This window comes from Dendrobates tinctorius, unplaced genomic scaffold (assembly GCF_039654945.1).
Source record: "Dendrobates tinctorius isolate UK_male_01 unplaced genomic scaffold, ASM3965494v1 ptg000045l, whole genome shotgun sequence".
Lineage (NCBI taxonomy): Eukaryota > Metazoa > Chordata > Amphibia > Anura > Dendrobatidae > Dendrobates > Dendrobates tinctorius.
Genome location: NW_027361713.1, coordinates 10,336,657 through 10,356,898, shown reverse-complemented (window position 1 = coordinate 10,356,898; position 20,242 = coordinate 10,336,657).

Below are 20,242 nucleotides of genomic sequence, written 5' to 3'. Positions count from 1 at the left end.
AATTCTTTTATATAAAGCATTCTCTATGACTTCTACTGCCCCATAGCATTCATAGAGTCTTTCCCACACCTTATGTAGGGCTGTGCGAGGATGCTTTACATTAATGTCTCTCAGTCTTTTGGCATGCTCGGCTGACTCACTTCTGAGCCACTTTACCAGGAGATCTAACTCCTCACCACAAGAAAGGTCCAGACCATGAATGGCGTTCCAGAACGAGGCTCGCCATGACCGATAGTTCTCGGGTTTGTCAGTGAACTTTACAAGTCCCTTTGTAACCTGTTCTTGGTGGGCAAGGTCTTTGATGGCTCTGTCAGTGCTGGCACGAGCCGGTGTGTAATAGTCATGTCTAGTGTGTGGTGCATCACCATACCTGTAAGACGCTTGTGACTCCGGATAGTCTGTGCGGTACCTTGTTGATGAAGAAGGTGTCTCTTTAAGTCGGGATGAGAGCTGTACCTTCTTTTCAGTGGAACGGTAGCTGTAGTCGACATCTCTGTGCTGAACATCTCCTCGCCTATGGTAGTGAAGCTCGGGGTTGGATCGCTGGTAATCGGCATGGGCTGATCGATAAGATGCTTCAGGGCTGTCATACACGCCAGAATGTTGACGGACGCACTCTGCAACGCGCTGCGCTGGATCTTGCTGCTCTAGATCTGGTCCGAGAATGCTGCTGTGTCTCTCAGAATCAGGATTCTTCATAGCTTCCAAGCACTCTGCTTTAGCTATTGCAGCTGCTGTCTCTTTGTCTGCAGCAAGTCTTTCTAGTTCTGTCTGCAGATGTGCGGTTTCAGCTTGCAGATGTGTGGTTTCCGTATCTTGATCTACTTGTCTCAGCTTTAGATGCATCTCTAGTTTGGTGAAGGAAGATCTTGCTTTGGCTGCCTCGGCTTTGGCGCAAGCAACAGCAGCTAGCTCTGCTAATGATGACCTGCTGGAGCTTGCTCATGACCTCATTTTGAGTGAGGATGTGCTTTTCCGAGACATTGTGTGTTTAGCTGAGTATATTGGAGGAAAACAGTCTATGTATGGTGGGCTTCCGCGTGGCGGGAAAGATGTAGCTCTTCTTGGCGGGCTGCAGTAGCGTTCTGTGGCTGTATGGCGGCTGCTGTGATACCTGTATGTGGAGTAGTGTAGGTGTTAGCGGTCCCGTACAGTCTATGCAATCTCCGCGTGTGACCAGCGGTCCTTTACTGAGCCCTGGACTTGTCTCCTGTGGCTGTATGGCGGCTGCTGTAGTACCCGTATGCGGAGCAGTCTGGGTGATAGCGGTCCCTTACAGCCTGAATCCACTATCGCAGGCGTATGGCAATCTGTTTTACTATTCTGTCTTCAGGCACGCTGACACGATGTGCAATCCAGCATACAGCATAAACCACAGCTCTGTCTACCAAAATAAGCAGACTGTTCTCTGTAGTTTAACTTGTTTATTTGTGAAGAGTGTTATGATTGGGTCACCGAGGAGGAGAGCAAGACCAAGCTAAGCCATAGAAAACCAGAGAGGTTGGTAACTAAGCAGATTGCAGACCCCTGATCCTATCCACACAACTAGCAGTAGCTGTGGAGTGTACCTACAATGATCCTAGACGCCTCGACACAGCCGGAGAGCTAAATAAGCCTAAAGCAAGAAAGGGGAAATCTAAACTGACCCCAGAGCAGAACCCAAAGGAATAGATAGCCCCCAAACATATATTGTCAGTGAGACAAGATGAAAACACAAACGCAGGTAGGAAAATAGACAGAGCAAACGATGGGGCCCACACTAACTAGACAGGACAGGAAAGGAAAGACACTGTCTGCAATCATGCAAAAAACCCTGCAAAAAATGTCCAACACGTCTGATAGAAAAATACTGAAGTTGCACGACTTCGCCCACTATATCAGCACTCTGGTATATTCTGAAAGAAGAGCAAAAAAGAGGCCAATCTAATAAGGGACAAAAACAAACTGGCACAAGCAGTAACATATGGATGGAGATTCAGCACAGCCCCAGCCGGAACTGGCTGACCACACAAAACTGAAATAGGCAAAACCAGATCAAATGTGAACAATAGCAAAAGAACACTTAGCTGAGCATGGTGGGACTGAGCTGGAAACTAAGACCTCAGGAGGCAAGAAAAATCACCAGCAGGGATAGAGGGAGTCGGCTGTCTTAAATCCAGTCAGAAACTCCAGATCTCCAATCGTCCTCCTAATTATCAGGTGGCAAGCCTCTGTTAATCAGATCAGCTCCATTACCTCCAGTCACCACCAGAGGGAGCCCAGAAAGAGAACTCGTGACCCCTCTGTCAATACAACCAACTCCACAACCTTCACTAGTGACCAGAGGTGGGCCAGAAAGCGAATTCACAACAGTACCCCCCCTGAGGAGAGGGTCACCAAACCCTCATCCACGCCACCAGGCCGATCAGGATGGGCCCGGTGAAAAGCACGAACCAATCTATCGGCATGAATGTCAGAAGCAGAGACCCAAGAATTATCCTCTTGGCCAGAGCCCTTTCATTTGACCAAGTACTGGCGTCTCCGTCTAGCCAAACGAGAATCAAATATTTTCTCTACCTCATATTCCACATTGCCTTTAACCAATACAGGGTCAGGAGGTGCCGCCAGAGGAACTACTGGCTCCATAAACCTCTTCAACAAAGATTTATAAAACATGTTATGGATCTTAAACATAACTAGAAGAGCCAATCGAAAAGAAACAGGATTAAGAATCTCCAAAATCGTATAAGTTCTAATGAAACTTGGCTTGAACTTTCGAGATGCAACCTTCATTGGAATATTCTTTGACGGCAACCAAACCATATCACCCACTTTAAACCGGGGACCAATGGTCCTATGCTGGTTGGAAAACCGTTGGGCTTTTTCCTGAGAGAGGGACAACTTATCCACCACTTGGTCCCAAATCTGCTGCATTCTCTCTACCACAGTGTCCACACTTGGCAGGTCGAAGATTCCACTTGCCCTGAAGAAAATCGAGGATGAAACTCAAAGTTACAGAAAAAGGGCAACATCAAAGTGGCAGAACTAGCTCTATTGTTTAGCGCGAATTCGGCCAAGGGCAAAAATGAGACCCAGTCATCCTGATCAGCAGATATAAAACATCTCAAATAGGACTCCAAAGTCTGGTTTGTTCTCTCAGTCTGCCCATTGGTCTGAGGATGAAATGCAGAGGAGAAAGATAACTGAATTCCCAGTTTGGAACAAAAAGCTCTCCAAAATCTGGAAACAAACTGGACTCCTCTGTCCGACACAATGTTCTCAGGAATCCCGTGCAACCGAACCACCTGTTGTAAAAACAAGGGCACCAATTCTGAAGAAGATGGCAACTTTGGGAGTGGTACAAGATGGATCATCTTAGAAAATCTATCACAAATCACCCAGATAACAGTCAATCTCTGAGAGACAGGGAGATTGGAAATAAAATCCACTGAGATATGGGTCCATGGCCTCTTGGGCACCGGTAGGGGCATCAACAACCCACTAGAACGAGAACAGGGTTTAGACCCTGAACAAGTCCCACAGGACTGCACAAAATTCCTGTCATCACGAGATAAGGCAGGCCACCAGAAAGACAGACTCACCAAATCTATGGTACCAAAAATACCTGGATGACCAGCCAATGCGGAGCAATGAATTTCAGACATTACTCTCTTCCTCCACTGGTCAGGGACATACAGTTTTCCCATAGGGCAAGGTTCAGGTTTGTCCTTCTGAAATTCCTAATAAAGCAAAGCCAATATCAGTCTGAAATGACAATTATTTCCCATCCAAATTTACAATGTAAAGCAGCAAATGAGATAAAATGTAACTTTTAATATACCAATTAAAAAATACCAAAAATAATGTCACCCACAAGTGAATTTAAAAAAAGATGCAAGATAAATGGGTGATCCTCAGAGGATATTTGCAAGCACCCAAACGCATCACATAAGGGATATAGAATGTAACTGATAAAACAGACAACAACCTATATAATGGATACAGCATGAATGAAAAAGTAGCACAATGCTATAGCCAATTGCACATGTATACACATGTATATTTTTTTAAAGGCCAGACCACAGGTTCATAGCCTTTCATAAATGAGATTTCAAAAAAGGAACGAGATTTCAAAAAAGGAACAATCTCACTGGTTTATGCAGACGGTCAGGAGTCACCAGGGATACTCTGTATACCAACAGGAAGGTAGCGATGGGAAGACAATACCCTGTCAATTCCCTTACATGCTAACCATTAACTGATCCCCAGGCTCCTGCCCGTACAAGGGCAGTCCACAGCTAGCCCTATATTGCACATGCCCTACACTTTCCCTATAAGGAGCGTCCCAACACGTTTCATCCAAGTAACTCTTCAGGGGACTAACTTGTTTAAAGTGCCATAGTGCTATAGCTAAGAGAAATACATCCTCCCGCTCTCTATGCTATCTGCTGTCTGCCTTCTGAAATTCCTCCAGGGCACGTCTCAAATCGGGTGAGATGGCGGAAAGAACTACCCCCTCATTTAGAATGGTAGTAGGCTCGGTCACAATAAGAGAATCCGCAAAGAAACTCCTAGAAAGGGCATCCGCCTTAACATTATTAGTGCCCGGAAGAAAAGAGACCACAAAATTAAAACACATGAAAATCAAGGCCCACCTAGCCTGTCTAGGATTCAAGCGTTTGGCTGATTCAAGATAAATCAAATTCTTGTGGTCGGTGAGGACCACAACTTAATGTCTAGCTCCCTCCAACCAATGTCTCCACTCTTCAATGCCCATTTCATGGCTAACAATTCCCGATCCCCCACATCATAGTTACGTTCAGATGGGGAGAATTATCGAGAAAAGAAGGCACAGGGATTCATTTTAGAAGTCACCGGATCTTTTTGGGACAAAACGGCTCTTGCACCAATCTCAGAAGCATCTACCTCCACCTGAAATGGGAGTAAGACATCAGGTTGCCATAGAACCGGAGCAGAAGTGAATCTCCGCTTAAGCTCCTGAAATGCAGAGACTGCCTCTGGAGACGAATTCACCACATCAGCGCCCTTTTTGGTCAGATCAGTCAGTGGTTTGACAATACCAGAAAAATTACTTATAAATTTACGATAGAAATTGACAAAACCCAAAAACTTCTGGAGAGCCTTCAAAGAAGTGGGCTGAACCCAATTATAAATGGCCTGTACCTTGGCCGGGTCCATTTCAATAGCCGACAGAGACAAAATGAATCCCAAAAATGAAACCCTCTGTACACCAAAGAGGCACTTCAATACTTCAATCCCTTAACATACAGGGAATTTTCCCTCAGAATCCGGAACACAGTCCGGACATGTTCCACATGAGAATCCCAATCACTGGAAAAGATCAAAATATCATCCAGATAAATGTTCAAAAACTTATCCACAAAGTCCCGGAAAATATCATTCATAAAAGACTGGAAGACAGAAGGGGCATTAGTGAGCCCAAAAGACATCACCAGGTACTCAAAATGTCCCTCCGGAGTAGAGTTGAGCGAAACGGGTCGAAAAAATTCAAAAGTCGCCGACTTTTGGCAAAGTCGGGTTTCATGAAACGAAACCCAACCCTAGGATGAGGTCGGCCACGAGGTCGGCGACTTACGCGCCAAAGTCGCGTTTCAAAAGTTTGTTTTGCGCTCTTTTTCAGCCAATCAGGATCCACGGACACTGTGGGCAACGTCATGACCTAGGCACGGGTCACCACCATCTTTCAGAAGGGCATGCAAGTGATTGGCTTGCTTTGGTGGGCGTCACAAGGGGTATAAAAGGGCGTGCACGCCGACCGCCATCTTACTTCTGCCGATCTTAGTATAGGGAGAGGTTGCTGCTGATTCTGTAGGGAGAGCGTTAGGCAGGGAAGAAGACAAAAAAACTGCTTCTGCTGCTAGCGATTTGCCCTGCACAACACACAAGTCACTGTGTGTGCAGTGCAAGGGGAGGCTATATTGTGGTGTATCAGTGGTGTTGGTTGTTGGGCTGCCTTTTAAGGCTTCCTGACACGCTGGCATTGCTGTTTACCGACTGCTCCGCAAACTGCTTTTTTAAAAGGAATCCAATCTTCCTTATCCTCTAGTCACTTTTGTCACAGCTGTGCCATCGAGCGTGTCACATAGCGCTCAGATATCAGTGGGCCTCACACAATCCACAAGTGTCCAGTGTCCAAAAGTGTACGCAGAGATTCAAAATCTCCATTATCCTCTCGTCACTTTGGTCACAGGCAGCTGTGCCATCGAGCGTGTCACATAGCGCTCAGATATCAGTGGGCCTCACACAATCCACAAGTGTCCAGTGTCCAAAAGTGTACGCAGAGATTCAAAATCTCCATTATCCTCTCGTCACTTTGGTCACAGGCAGCTGTGCCATCGAGCGTGTCACATAGCGCTCAGATATCAGTGGGCCTCACACAATCCACAAGTGTCCAGTGTCCAAAAGTGTACGCAGAGATTCAAAATCTCCATTATCCTCTCGTCACTTTGGTCACAGGCAGCTGTGCCATCGAGCGTGTCACATAGCGCTCAGATATCAGTGGGCCTCACACAATCCACAAGTATCCAGTGTCCAAAAGTGTACGCAGAGATTCAAAATCTCCATTATCCTCTCGTCACTTTGGTCACAGGCAGCTGTGCCATCGAGCCTGTCACATAGCGCTCAGATATCAGTGGGCCTCACACAATCCACAAGTGTCCAGTGTCCAAAAGTGTACGCAGAGATTCAAAATCTCCATTATCCTCTCGTCACTTTGGTCACAGGCAGCTGTGCCATCGAGCATGTCACATAGCGCTCAGATATCAGTGGGCCTCACACAATCCACAAGTGTCCAGTGTCCAAAAGTGTACGCAGAGATTCAAAATCTCCATTATCCTCTCGTCACTTTGGTCACAGGCAGCTGTGCCATCGAGCGTGTCACATAGCGCTCAGATATCAGTGGGCCTCACACAATCCACAAGTGTCCAGTGTCCAAAAGTGTACGCAGAGATTCAAAATCTCCATTATCCTCTCGTCACTTTGGTCACAGGCAGCTGTGCCAACGAGCGTGTCACATAGCGCTCAGATATCAGTGGGCCTCACACAATCCACAAGTGTCCAGTGTCCAAAAGTGTACGCAGAGATTCAAAATCTCCATTATCCTCTCGTCACTTTGGTCACAGGCAGCTGTGCCATCGAGCGTGTCACATAGCGCTCAGATATCAGTGGGCCTCACACAATCCACAAGTGTCCAGTGTCCAAAAGTGTACGCAGAGATTCAAAATCTCCATTATCCTCTCGTCACTTTGGTCACAGGCAGCTGTGCCATCGAGCGTGTCACATAGCGCTCAGATATCAGTGGGCCTCACACAATCCACAAGTGTCCAGTGTCCAAAAGTGTACGCAGAGATTCAAAATCTCCATTATCCTCTCGTCACTTTGGTCACAGGCAGCTGTGCCATCGAGCGTGTCACATAGCGCTCAGATATCAGTGGGCCTCACACAATCCACAAGTGTCCAGTGTCCAAAAGTGTACGCAGAGATTCAAAATCTCCATTATCCTCTCGTCACTTTGGTCACAGGCAGCTGTGCCATCGAGCGTGTCACATAGCGCTCAGATATCAGTGGGCCTCACACAATCCACAAGTGTCCAGTGTCCAAAAGTGTACGCAGAGATTCAAAATCTCCATTATCCTCTCGTCACTTTGATCACAGGCAGCTGTGCCATCGAGCGTGTCACATAGCGCTCAGATATCAGTGGGCCTCACACAATCTACAAGTGTCCAGTGTCCAAAAGTGTACGCAGAGATTCAAAATCTCCATTATCCTCTCGTCACTTTGGTCACAGGCAGCTGTGCCATCAAGCGTGTCACATAGCGCTCAGATATCAGTGGGCCTCACACAATCCACAAGTGTCCAGTGTCCAAAAGTGTACGCAGAGATTCAAAATCTCCATTATCCTCTCGTCACTTTGGTCACAGGCAGCTGTGCCATCGAGCGTGTCACATAGCGCTCAGATATCAGTGGGCCTCACACAATCCACAAGTGTCCAGTGTCCAAAAGTGTACGCAGATTCAAAATCTCCATTATCCTCTCGTCACTTTGGTCACAGGCAGCTGTGCCATCAAGCGTGTCACATAGCGCTCAGATATCAGTGGGCCTCACACAATCCACAAGTGTCCAGTGTCCAAAAGTGTACGCAGAGATTCAAAATCTCCATTATCCTCTCGTCACTTTGGTCACAGGCAGCTGTGCCATCGAGCGTGTCACATAGCGCTCAGATATCAGTGGGCCTCACACAATCCAAAAGTGTCCACTGTCCACAAGTGTGTGCAGAAATTCTAAATCTCCCCTGTCCTATAGACACCTTGTACCTTGTTTTACATTACTATATAGTTTGTTGGACTTTGTCTACATTTCTACCAAAAATGAGGAAGGCTGGTGGAAGAGGCCGTGGAATTGGGCGGGGGTTGGCAGCTGGTAATGATGGTGTTGGTGGTGGATCTGATGGTAGTGGCAAGAGCAAAATAGGACCGAATGCAGGAGGTGCTGACCCTGCGTCATCGTCTGGCTACATAAGGCCTCGAACGCTTAGTTTTCTAGGAGTTGGCAAACCGCTTTTAAAGGCAGAGCATCAGGAAAAAGTTTTGTCTTACATTGCTGACTCAGCCTCCAGCTCTATCGCCTCCTCTTCTTCAGTTGTAAAAAGTAAAAGCACTGAGTCGTCATTGGAGGCTCATGTTCATGAACCACACCTTTCCTTGTGTCCTTCACCCCAACCAAGATTGAAGGATGACGCAGGCCATACTACTGATTACTCCATGGAGCTGTTTTCACATACCATGCCTGGATTATCAAGTGAAATGGTGAATTACCCAGGCCAAGATGAATCTGACATGGAGTGCACTGATGCACAGCCGCTGATGGATGATTCTGCTGGTACATTCACTCAGAGCACTACATTGTCCTCGCAGTGTACAGAGCCAGATTTTGACCCTGATGAGACTCAGGTGCCCCTTCCCGCACACTATACCACCATACACGGTGACACAGAGAAAGGTGCACATGACATAGAAGAGGAGGTGATGGATGACCCAGTTGTTGACCCAGATTGGCATCCATTGGGGGAAGAGGGTGCTGCTTCCAATAGCTCAGATGAGGAGCATCCACAGCAGACATCGACATCGCAACAGCTGTTATCTGGCAGGCCCGGAGCACTCCAAAGACAGGTTCCAAACATCAAAAGAGTTGCTGGACAGCTTGTCCAGAGGGTCAAAAGATCACAGCGTGCTAGGCCGCAAAATGTCTGCCAAAGTAGGAAGAGTGCAGTGTGGCACTTTTTTGAACAAAATCCTCATGATCAGGCCAAGGTTATCTGTAAGAAGTGCGCAAAGACCTTTAGCCGAGGGAAAAATCTGAAAAATTTGAATACCAGTTGCATGCTTAGACATTTAACCAGCATGCACTTGCAAGCGTGGACACAACACCAAACCTCAAGTGCCACATGTGCAACTGATCACAACGAAGGTAGTCAGCAACGCTACATTGTTTCCCCCACTGTAAGCCCACCGGTTAGCACAGCAGCAAATGTTGAGGTGTTGTTGCAAGGCCACAGCAGTCAGGGAATCCCACTGTTATATCAACGAAAGACTGATTCTAGGCCATCAGAAAGAACACCAACTCCATCACCATCATCAACCCTCTCTCAGTCCGCCCTGTCCACCGCTACTTCCACCATATGCAGCTCTCAAGTCCAGCTCACCCTCCCAGACACTATGAGTAGGTCAAGAAAGTACTCAGTCTCTCATCCGCGTACACTGGGTTTGAACGCCCACATTGCCAAACTAATCTCGTTTGAGATGATGCCCTTTCGGTTGGTGGAAAGCACAGCTTTCCGCGAACTCATGGCCTATGCAGTACCACGCTATGACCTACCCAGTCGCCACTTCTTCTCTCGCAAAGCCATCCCAGCCCTCCACCATCATGTGAAAGACCGCATTGTCCATGCACTCAAGCAGTCAGTGAGCGGAAAGGTGCACCTCACAACTGATGCATGGTCCAGTCGGCATGGCCAGGGCCGTTACGTGTCCATCACTGCGCACTGGGTTAATGTGGTGGATGCAGGGTCCACAGGGGACAGCGGTGGTGGGACAGTGCTGCCTAGCCCACGGTATAGGCGTTCGACCCTCCTCCTCCTCCAGAAGCGAAAGCTCGCCCACAGAGCGCAGTCGTACGAGCACTCCATCTGCAGCTGCCACTGTTGCACACGATGTGTCCCCCTATCGAGCAGCTAGTGGAAAGCGTCAGCAGGCTGTGTTGCAGATGATGTGTTTGGGCGACAGACACACCGCCGAGGTGCTGGCCGAGTACTTGAAGTGACAAACTGAGTCATGGCTGGGCAGTGTACATCTTGAGGCAGGCAAGGTAGTTAGTGATAACGGCCGTAATTTTGTGGCAGCCATAGCCCTTTCAAAACTCAGCCACATACCTTGCTTGGCTCACACCTTGAACCTGGTGGTGCAGTGCTTCCTCAAAAATTATCCGGAGTTAACAGCCCTGCTCCAGAAGGTGCGAAGACTGTGCGCGCACATCCGCCGGTCGCCTGTACACTCCGTTCGTATGCAGAAGCTGCAGCGATTGCTCCACCTTCCCAACCACCGCCTCATTATCGACATTGCAACAAGGTGGAACTCCACCCTGCACATGGTGGAGCGGCTGTGCGAGCAGAGGCAGGCCATAATGCATTTGTGGGAGGATACACGGCCAGGCACTTTGAGAGCAGACATGGAGTTGACAGGCGTGCAGTGGTCGAAGCTGAAAGACCTTTGTAAAGTCCTTCAGTGTTTTGAGGAATGCACACGGCTGGTAAGCGCAGACGACGCCATCCTAAGCATGAGCATCCCACTTATGCGTCTGCTCATGCAAACTTTGACGCACCTTAAGGAGCAGGCGTCTGCAGCCAATGTTGATGAGGAGGAAGAGGAGGAGGGAATCCTTGATGACATTCAGCCATTGTCTGCTCAGGGACCTCTCCTGGACGAGGTGGAGGAAGAAGAGGAGGAGGAGGAGGAGGATGATGGGGATGATTACTTAGGGGAGGAGGATGCATCTCGTGGGGCAAGTGAAAATGTTGGCGTGGCAAGGTCTGGTACAGGGTTTGTGCGTGACTGGAGGGATGTGGATTTGCCAGAAAGTGCTCCTCCACCCAGCACTCGCACTGCATCATTGACACCGGGAACATTGGCCCACATGTCAGATTATGCCTTGCGGATCCTAAAAAGGGACCCCCGCATTGCCAAAATGATGAACGATGACGACTACTGGTTGGCCAGCATCCTGGATCCACGCTATAAAGGCAAATTACAAAACATCATGCCACAGGAGAACCTTGACCTAATATTGGCTAATAAACAAGCAACTCTGGTAAATTGGTTGCTTGAGGCATTCCCAGCACACAGCAGCGGTGATGGTTCTCACACGAGCCGTACGGGCCGGGGGCAGCTTGGCAGAGGTGTTCGTGGTGCACACAGCAGAAGTGGCATTGGAGACAGGGGTTTCATGACAATGTTGTGGACTGATTTTTCAAATACCGCTCACACAACTGGTAATACTGCATCGATGGAAAGTGACAGGAGACAGCAGTTGTCAACTATGGTTACAAACTACTTTTCCTCCCATATCGATGTTCTCCCACACAGGTCATTCCCCTTTGACTATTGGGCCGCTAAACTGGACACCTGGCCTGAATTGGCCCAATATGCCTTACAGGAGCTCGCTTGCCCAGCTGCAAGTGTGCTATCGGAAAGAGTCTTCAGTGCAGCTGGATCAATCCTGACAGAAAAAAGGACCCGTCTGTCAACCCAAAATGTGGATAATCTAACCTTCATTAAAATGAACCACGCATGGGTTTCCAAGGATTTTGTCCCACCTTCCCCTGATGACACATAGGGTGACAGAAAAATGGCTTGCTTTGGTCCACCTCTTCCTGGTACTTCACCTATTTCGCCTTTTGCATCAGCTGAATGTCCAACATCAACATATGCCACTTTCTAAAACTCCCTAACTGTGCTGCCTCCCCCCCCATGGCCGGGGTAACCACCTAGCGCACGACACCGTGCGAGTGCCGTTGCCCTGGACAGGTGGGTAGGCCGACTCTTGGGGCTGGCACTGGCACAGGGTCCCTCATAGTGCAATCAAGTGTCTCTGACGGTGGTGGTGCACACCCGCCGTCAGACACACCGCTGTACTATGAGGGGCCCAGTGCCAGTACCGACGCCCAAGAGTGGGCCCCCCTTGCTTGGGCAGGGCCCCAGCATTTGCAATCTTTACCTCTCCCTGCTCCTCCGCTGTGTAATCTGGGCCGTCAAATCCATACTGTGCCTGACACCGTCTGAGCCTGCCTCCTGAGACATATAGTCTCTCATACATACGCTATCCATACATGTTATCCGGGGATACGGTACCCTTTCTAACCTTTGTGCAATGACGTGCAATCCATACTGGGCCTAACACCGTCTGAGCCTGCCTCATGCTGTATAGACATATATTTTGAATGTGTACGCTATCCATACATGTTATCCAGGGATACGGTACCCTTTCTAACCTTTGTGCAATGACGTGCAATCCATACTGGGCCTAACACCGTCTGAGCCTGCCTCATGCTGTATAGACATATATTTTGAATGTGTCCCTCATAGTGCAATCAAGTGTCTTTGACGGTGGTGGTGCACACCCGCCGTCAGACACACCGCTGTACTATGAGGGGCCCAGTGCCAGTACCGACGCCCAAGAGTGGGCCCCCCTTGCTTGGGCAGGGCCCCAGCATTTGCAATCTTTACCTCTCCCTGCTCCTCCGCTGTGTAATCTAGGCCGTCAAATCCATACTGTGCCTGACACCGTCTGAGCCTGCCTCTGAGACATATATTTTGAATGTGTACGCTATCCATACATGTTATCCGGGGATACGGTACCCTTTCTAACCTTTGTGCAATGACGTGCAATCCATACTGGGCCTAACACCGTCTGAGCCTGCCTCATGCTGTATAGACATATATTTTGAATGTGTACGCTATCCATACATGTTATCCAGGGATACGGTACCCTTTCTAACCTTTGTGCAATGACGTGCAATCCATACTGGGCCTAACACCGTCTGAGCCTGCCTCATGCTGTATAGACATATATTTTGAATGTGTACGCTATCCATACATGTTATCCGGGGATACGGTACCCTTTCTAACCTTTGTGCAATGACGTGCAATCCATACTGGGCCTAACACCGTCTGAGCCTGCCTCATGCTGTATAGACATATATTTTGAATGTGTACGCTATCCATACATGTTATCTGGGGATACGGTACCCTTTCTAACCTTTGTGCAATGACGTGCAATCCATACTGGGCCTAACACCGTCTGAGCCTGCCTCATGCTGTATAGACATATATTTTGAATGTGTACGCTATCCATACATGTTATCCGGGGATACGGTACCCTTTCTAACCTTTGTGCAATGACGTGCAATCCATACTGGGCCTAACACCGTCTGAGCCTGCCTCATGCTGTATAGACATATATTTTGAATGTGTACGCTATCCATACATGTTATCCGGGGATACGGTACCCTTTCTAACCTTTGTGCAATGACGTGCAATCCATACTGGGCCTAACACCGTCTGAGCCTGCCTCATGCTGTATAGACATATATTTTGAATGTGTACGCTATCCATACATGTTATCCGGGGATACGGTACCCTTTCTAACCTTTGTGCAATGACGTGCAATCCATACTGGGCCTAACACCGTCTGAGCCTGCCTCATGCTGTATAGACATATATTTTGAATGTGTACGCTATCCATACATGTTATCCAGGGATACGGTACCCTTTCTAACCTTTGTGCAATCACGTGCAATCCATACTGGGCCTAACACCGTCTGAGCCTGCCTCATGCTGTATAGACATATATTTTGAATGTGTACGCTATCCATACATGTTATCCAGGGATACGGTACCCTTTCTAACCTTTGTGCAATCACGTGCAATCCATACTGGGCGTGAGAACGGCTGGCGAGCTGTTAAGCAAGCTACAGCACCTGTCCAGACAAGTACAGGGATTCCCTAGCGAGGAGACTTATTTGATTGTTTTCAATGTTGGGACAGCAATTTTTGCGGAGCACTATACTCTGGAGAATGATAGATGGGGCCCACCATACACTGGAACATTCCAAAGGTGGACATCAGACACTGGAGCAGGATTTACAGGGCCCATTATACACTAGAGCATTAGAAATGGGGCCCATTATGTTTGGAGCATTATTTGGGCCCATAAGACAGTGGAGCTTCATCCATGGGGACCAACATTTACTGTAGCATTATGTGGAGCTCATCATATACTGTTTCAAACATTATATGGGACCAATGATTCTGTATGGAGAAATAGATGGGCCTCGTCATGAGATGTAAAAAGTGAGGTATTTTTCATTGTACTATACCGCTATTTATCTGCCGTATCGGAGCATGATGAGTTGTGGTATGTGTTAAAGGGGCGCTCTTTCGCCCAGGGCACATGAAAACCTGCAGCCAGCCCTCCCCCCCCACAACTTTAGCCAAATAACATCCATTTTTCAGTGCGTAACTTATATTATGAAGTTAATTAAGGTTGACAAGCTTAAGTAAGAAGAATTGATGCTTTTGGCATTCAAATGGGCACTGTTGGTGTGTTTCCTGTCCTCCTCTCACTGCCGACTTTTATTCCCCATTGACTTACATTGGGTTTCGTGTTTTGGGACGACCCCGACTTTTCCCTATAATCGGACGATCTTGCTCGACCCGACTTTTGGAAAAGTCGGGTTTCACGAAACGAAACGCGACCCTAAAAAACCAAAAGTCTCTCAACTCTACTCCGGAGTATTAAATGCCATCTTCCATTCATCCCCGTGCTTGATGCTAATAAAATTATACGCCCCCCTGAGGTCAAGCTTGGTAAACCAGCAGGCACTTTTAACTCTGGAAAATAAATCAGAAATCAGGGGTAACGGGTACTGATATTTAACAGTGATTTTGTTAAGTGAACGATAGTCAATACAAGGCCTTAATGAACCATCTTTCATGGCCACAAAAAAAACCCAGCACCTAAAGGTGAAGAGGATGGTCCAATATGACCCTTCTCCAATGACTCCTTGATATAAGATCGCATAGCATCATGTTCGGGTACCGATAAGTTGAAAAGTCGACCCTTGGGAAATTTACACCCTGGCATTAACTCAATTGCACAGTCATAACTCCTATGAGGAGGCAAAGACGCAGACTTACTCTCACTAAATACATCAGAAAAATCAGCCAAATAATCAGGAATATCATGAGACTGGGGAGAGGAGGAGAAAACAGGAGTGTCACTAAGAACACACTGACAACCCCAACTCACCACAGACACAGATTTCCAATCCAAAACAGGATAATGAGTTTGCAACCAAGGAAAACCCAGAACAATAGTATCATGCAAATTGTGCAACACCAAAAATTTACAATTTTCTTGGTCTGGGGCGACCCGCTTTATCACCTGGGTCCAAAACTGGGGTTTATTCTCCGCCAAAGGAGTAGCTTCAATACCCCTCAAAGGGATAAGAGTCCGCAGGGGTATCATGGGAAAACCACAACATTTAGCAAAGTCTAAATCCATCAGATTCAAAGCTGCTCCTGAATCTACAAAAGCCTTAGCGGAAAATGTAGACAAGGAGCAGATCAGGGTAATTGCCAAAAGGAACTTAGGCTGTACACTGCCCACGGCAAATGTGTGCACAAAACATTTTTCTTGTTTAGGGCAGACAGAAATAGTATGAAAGGCGTCTCCACAGAAAAAACACAGCTTATTACGCCTTCTAAACTCCTGACATTGCGCCCTAGAAAAAATCCTATCACATTGCATGGGTTCAGACGTTTGTTCAAAAGGTGGCAGCGGCTCTCGTGTAGTTTTACGTTCAAGTAAACGCCAATCAACTTGAATGGCTAGTGACATAGAATCGTCAAGTCCAGAGGGAACAGGAAATCCCACCATAACATCTTTTACGGTTTCCGCCAAACCCTTCCGAAAGAGAGCTGCTGTCATGCCCGCCGTGTCCGTTATTCCTGTCATGTCTGTTATGCCTGTCATGCCCGCCATGTCTGTTATGCCGCATGACCCCTGGAGCAGTGTGCACGTGCACCGAACTATCATGCCCGCCATGTCTGGTATGCCGCATGACTCCTGGAGTGGTGTGCACGTGCACTGAATTCTCATGCCCGTTATGTCTCGTACTGCAAGATGCCTGGAGCGGTGTGCACGCGCACCTTACCTCATGGCTGCACGCCATTGCTAGGTAACCATCCGTCTCTGCTCTGATTCTGCAATCCTCTGTATTCCTGGAACCCCTGATCATGTGACCTTTCCTATGTTCCAGCACTCTCTGGTAACCAGAGGTAGGCCAGAAAGCGAATTCACAACAGAAGAGTATAGAACATGCAGTAAAACTGTAAAGAATACAATGACATACATAAGTATTGGGCAGATGATCACACAGTTAACACAGATACAGGAAGCTTTTAGTGTGATGCAATTTACATAGAAAGAAAACACAGGTGTCCAATTATGTCTACTGAGCACTGACTACTATGCAGTTAGTAAACTCTCTGCACACATTGCATTGTAAGAAAGATTAAGCTTACCAGATATGCATTAACTGGATAACGAATTCAAGTTGGAGAATTAACCCCTTAGCGATAGAGCCAGTTTGCAGCTTAATGACCAATTTTTACACTTCTGACCACTGTCCCTTTATGAGGTTATAACTCTGGAACGCTTTAATGGATCCCGCTGATTCTGAGATTGTTTTTTCATGACATATTGTACTTCATGCTAGAGGTAAAATTTCTTTGCTAAGTCTTGTGTTTATTTATGAAAAAATGGAAATATGGTGAAAATTTTGCAATTTTAAAACTTTAAATTTTTATGTCCTTAAATCAGAGAGATGTGTCACACACATTTCTTAATAAATAACATTACCCACATGTCTACTTTACATCACCACAATTTTGGAAGCAACATTTTTTTGTTAGGAAGTTATAAGGGTTAAAAACCGACCAGCGATTTCTCATTTTTACAACAAAATTTACAAAACCATTTTTTTTAGGGACCACATCATATTTAAAGTCATTTTGAGGGGTGTACATGACAGAAAATACCCAAAGTGGCACCATTCTAAAAACTAGACCCCTCAAGGTGCTCAAAGCCACATTCAAGAAATTTATTAACAGCTTCACAGGAACTAAAGCAATGTGGAAGGAAACAATTAACATTTAACTTTTTTTTGCAAAAAATTTACTTCAGAACCTATTTTTTTCATTTTCACAAGTGTTAAAAGAGAAAACCAACCACAAAATTTGTTGTACAATTTCTCCTGAATACGTCGAAACCCCATATGTGGGGGTAAACCACTTTTTCAGCACACGGCAGAGCTCGCAAGGGATGGAGCACCGTTTGACTTTTTCAACGCAGAATTGGCTGGAATTGAGATCGGATGCCATTTTGCGTTCGGAGAGCCCTTAATGTGCCTAAACAGTGGAAACCTCCAACAAGTGACCCCATTTTGGAAACTACACCCATTAAGGAACTTATCTAGATGTGTGGTGAGCACTTTGATCCTTCAAGTGCTTCACAAAAGTTTATAACAAGAGCTGTGAAAATAAGAAATCCATTTTTTCCACAAAAATGATCTTTTCGCCCCCAAATTTTTATTTTTACAAGGGTAACAGGAGAAATCATACCCCCGGAGTTATTGTGTGATTTGTCCTGAGCACGCTGATACCTTTTATGTGGGGGGGAACCACTGTTTGGGTGCATGGGAGAGCTTGGAAGGGAAGGAGTGCCATTTTGGAATGCAGACTTTGATGGAAGGTCATCATGTTGTGTTTGCAGAGCCCCGATGGGCCTAAACAGTGGAAACCTCCAACAAGTTACCCCATTTTGGAAACTAGACCCATTAAGGAACTTATCTAGATATGTGGTGAGCACTTTGAACCTTCAAGTGCTTCAGAGAAGTTTATAACGTAGAGCCGTGAAAATAAAAAGTCTTTTTTATTTCCACAAAAGTGATTTTTTTAGACTCAATTTTTAGACCCCCAAAGTTGGTAAATAGTGGAAACCCCTCAATTCTTGCTCCAACCCTAACCCCAACACACCCCTAACCCTAATCCCAACCCTAATCCCTAATCCTAATTCTAACCCTAATTCTAGTTCGCCCTAACCCTAATTCTAACCCTAGCCCTAACCCGAGCCCTAACCCTAGCCCTAACCCTAGCCCAACCCTAACCCTAGCCCAACCCTAGCCCTAGCCCTAACCCTAGCCCTAATCCTAGCCCAACCCTAACCCTAACCCTAGCCCAACCCTAACCCTAGCCCTAACCCTAATGGAAAACTGAAAAAAAATATTTTCTTCATTTTGTTATGTTGGCCTAACTAAGGGGGTGATAAATGGGGGGATTATGTACTATTTTGCTTATTTTGATCACGATGATAGTTTATCATCGTGATCAAAATGAATGAATGGAATCTGTCAGCCGGAGCCTGCAGATTCCTGGCGGGCGCATTCCGCATACGCCCGCCATTTTCTACGGATCCAAGATGGTGGCACCCACCGGAGGACGCCGGCGGGACGCGGGACCACCGGGATGGGACCCTGGACCACGGAGAGGTACCGGGGGGATCAGGGACCCTAGTTCTCTCTCCTCTGATGTGCGATCACATCAGAGGAAAGAGAAATTTAATGCACAATCGCGGCTTTTTTTTGCGGTCGCCGTTATAGGGTTAATAGCGGCGATCGCAAAAGCGAGGTCGGTAAAAACCGACCGATTCATGTCCGACACTGGGGAGCGCTATTCACTTTCTCACAGCGCTGTGGTTTTAGTAACCCCTCTCTGACATCAGACGTACTAGCCCGTCCATGGGACCCGGGACCCTATGCCCATGGACGGGATAGTACGTCTAGTGCGATCAGCGGCGCCCACATGGTGAGCGCCGCTGATCGCGGCCGGGTGTCAGCTGATTATCACAGCTGACACCCGGCACTATGTGTCAGGGGTGGTCACGGACTGCCCCGACACGTTAACCCCTTGCACACCGCGATCAAACACGATCGCGGTGTACCGGGGGTTAAAGGGAAGCATCGGCAGGGAGGTAGCTCCCTCCGTGCTTCCCTGAGCCCCACAGCAGCGCAATATGCAGCGCTGCTGTGGGGGGCTCTTTCCCTGCAGGTCCCCGGATCCAAGATGGTGACGGGGACCTTCGGGGGCCTGCAGGGAGCTGGCTTCCTCAGTGCCTGCAAAGTGCAGGCAAGGAGGAAACCTGCACACTGCCTGTGACAGATTGCTGAACTGTCACAGTGATCTGTGATGTGACAGATCAGCGATCTGTCACAGGACAGTGATGTCCCCCCTGGGACAACCTAATAAAGTAAAAAAAAAAAAAAAAGTGTAAAAATAATTTAAAAAACAAATCGCTAAATAAATTTAAAAAAAAAAAAATTCCCTAATAAATTCATTTTTTGGAAATGGAAAATAAACAAACAATAAAAGTACACATATTTGGTATTGCCACGTCCGTAACAACCTGCTGTATAAAACTGTCCCATTAGTTAACCCCTTTAGCGAACCCCTTAAAAAATAAAAATAAAAAGCGAAGCAGAAAATGATTTATTATCATACCGCCGAACAAAAAGTGCAATAGCGCGCAATCAAAAAGACGCATATAAATATCCATGGTACCGCTGAAAACGTCATCTTGTCCCGCAAAAACCGAGTCACCACACAGCATCATCAGAGAAAAAATAAAAAAGTTATAGCTCGCAGAATAAAGCGATGCAAAAATAATTACTTTTTAAATAAAACTGTTTTTATTGCATAAAAGTTCCAAAACATAAAAAAATGACATAAATGAGGTATCGCTGTAACTGTACTGACCCGAAGAATAAAACCTCTTTATCAATTTTACCGCACGCGGAACGGTGTAAACGCACCCCCCAAAAGAAATTCATGAAACGCTGGTTTTTGTTCATTCTGCGTCCCAAAAAAAAAGCGATCAAAAAATGTCACGTGCCCGAACATGATACCAATAAAAAGGTCAACTCATCCCGCAAAAAATAAGACCTCACATGACTCAGTGGGTCAAAATACGGAAAAATTATAGCTCTCAATATGTGGTGATGCAAAAACTATTTTTACAATAAAAAGCATCTTTTAGCGTGTGACAGCTGCCA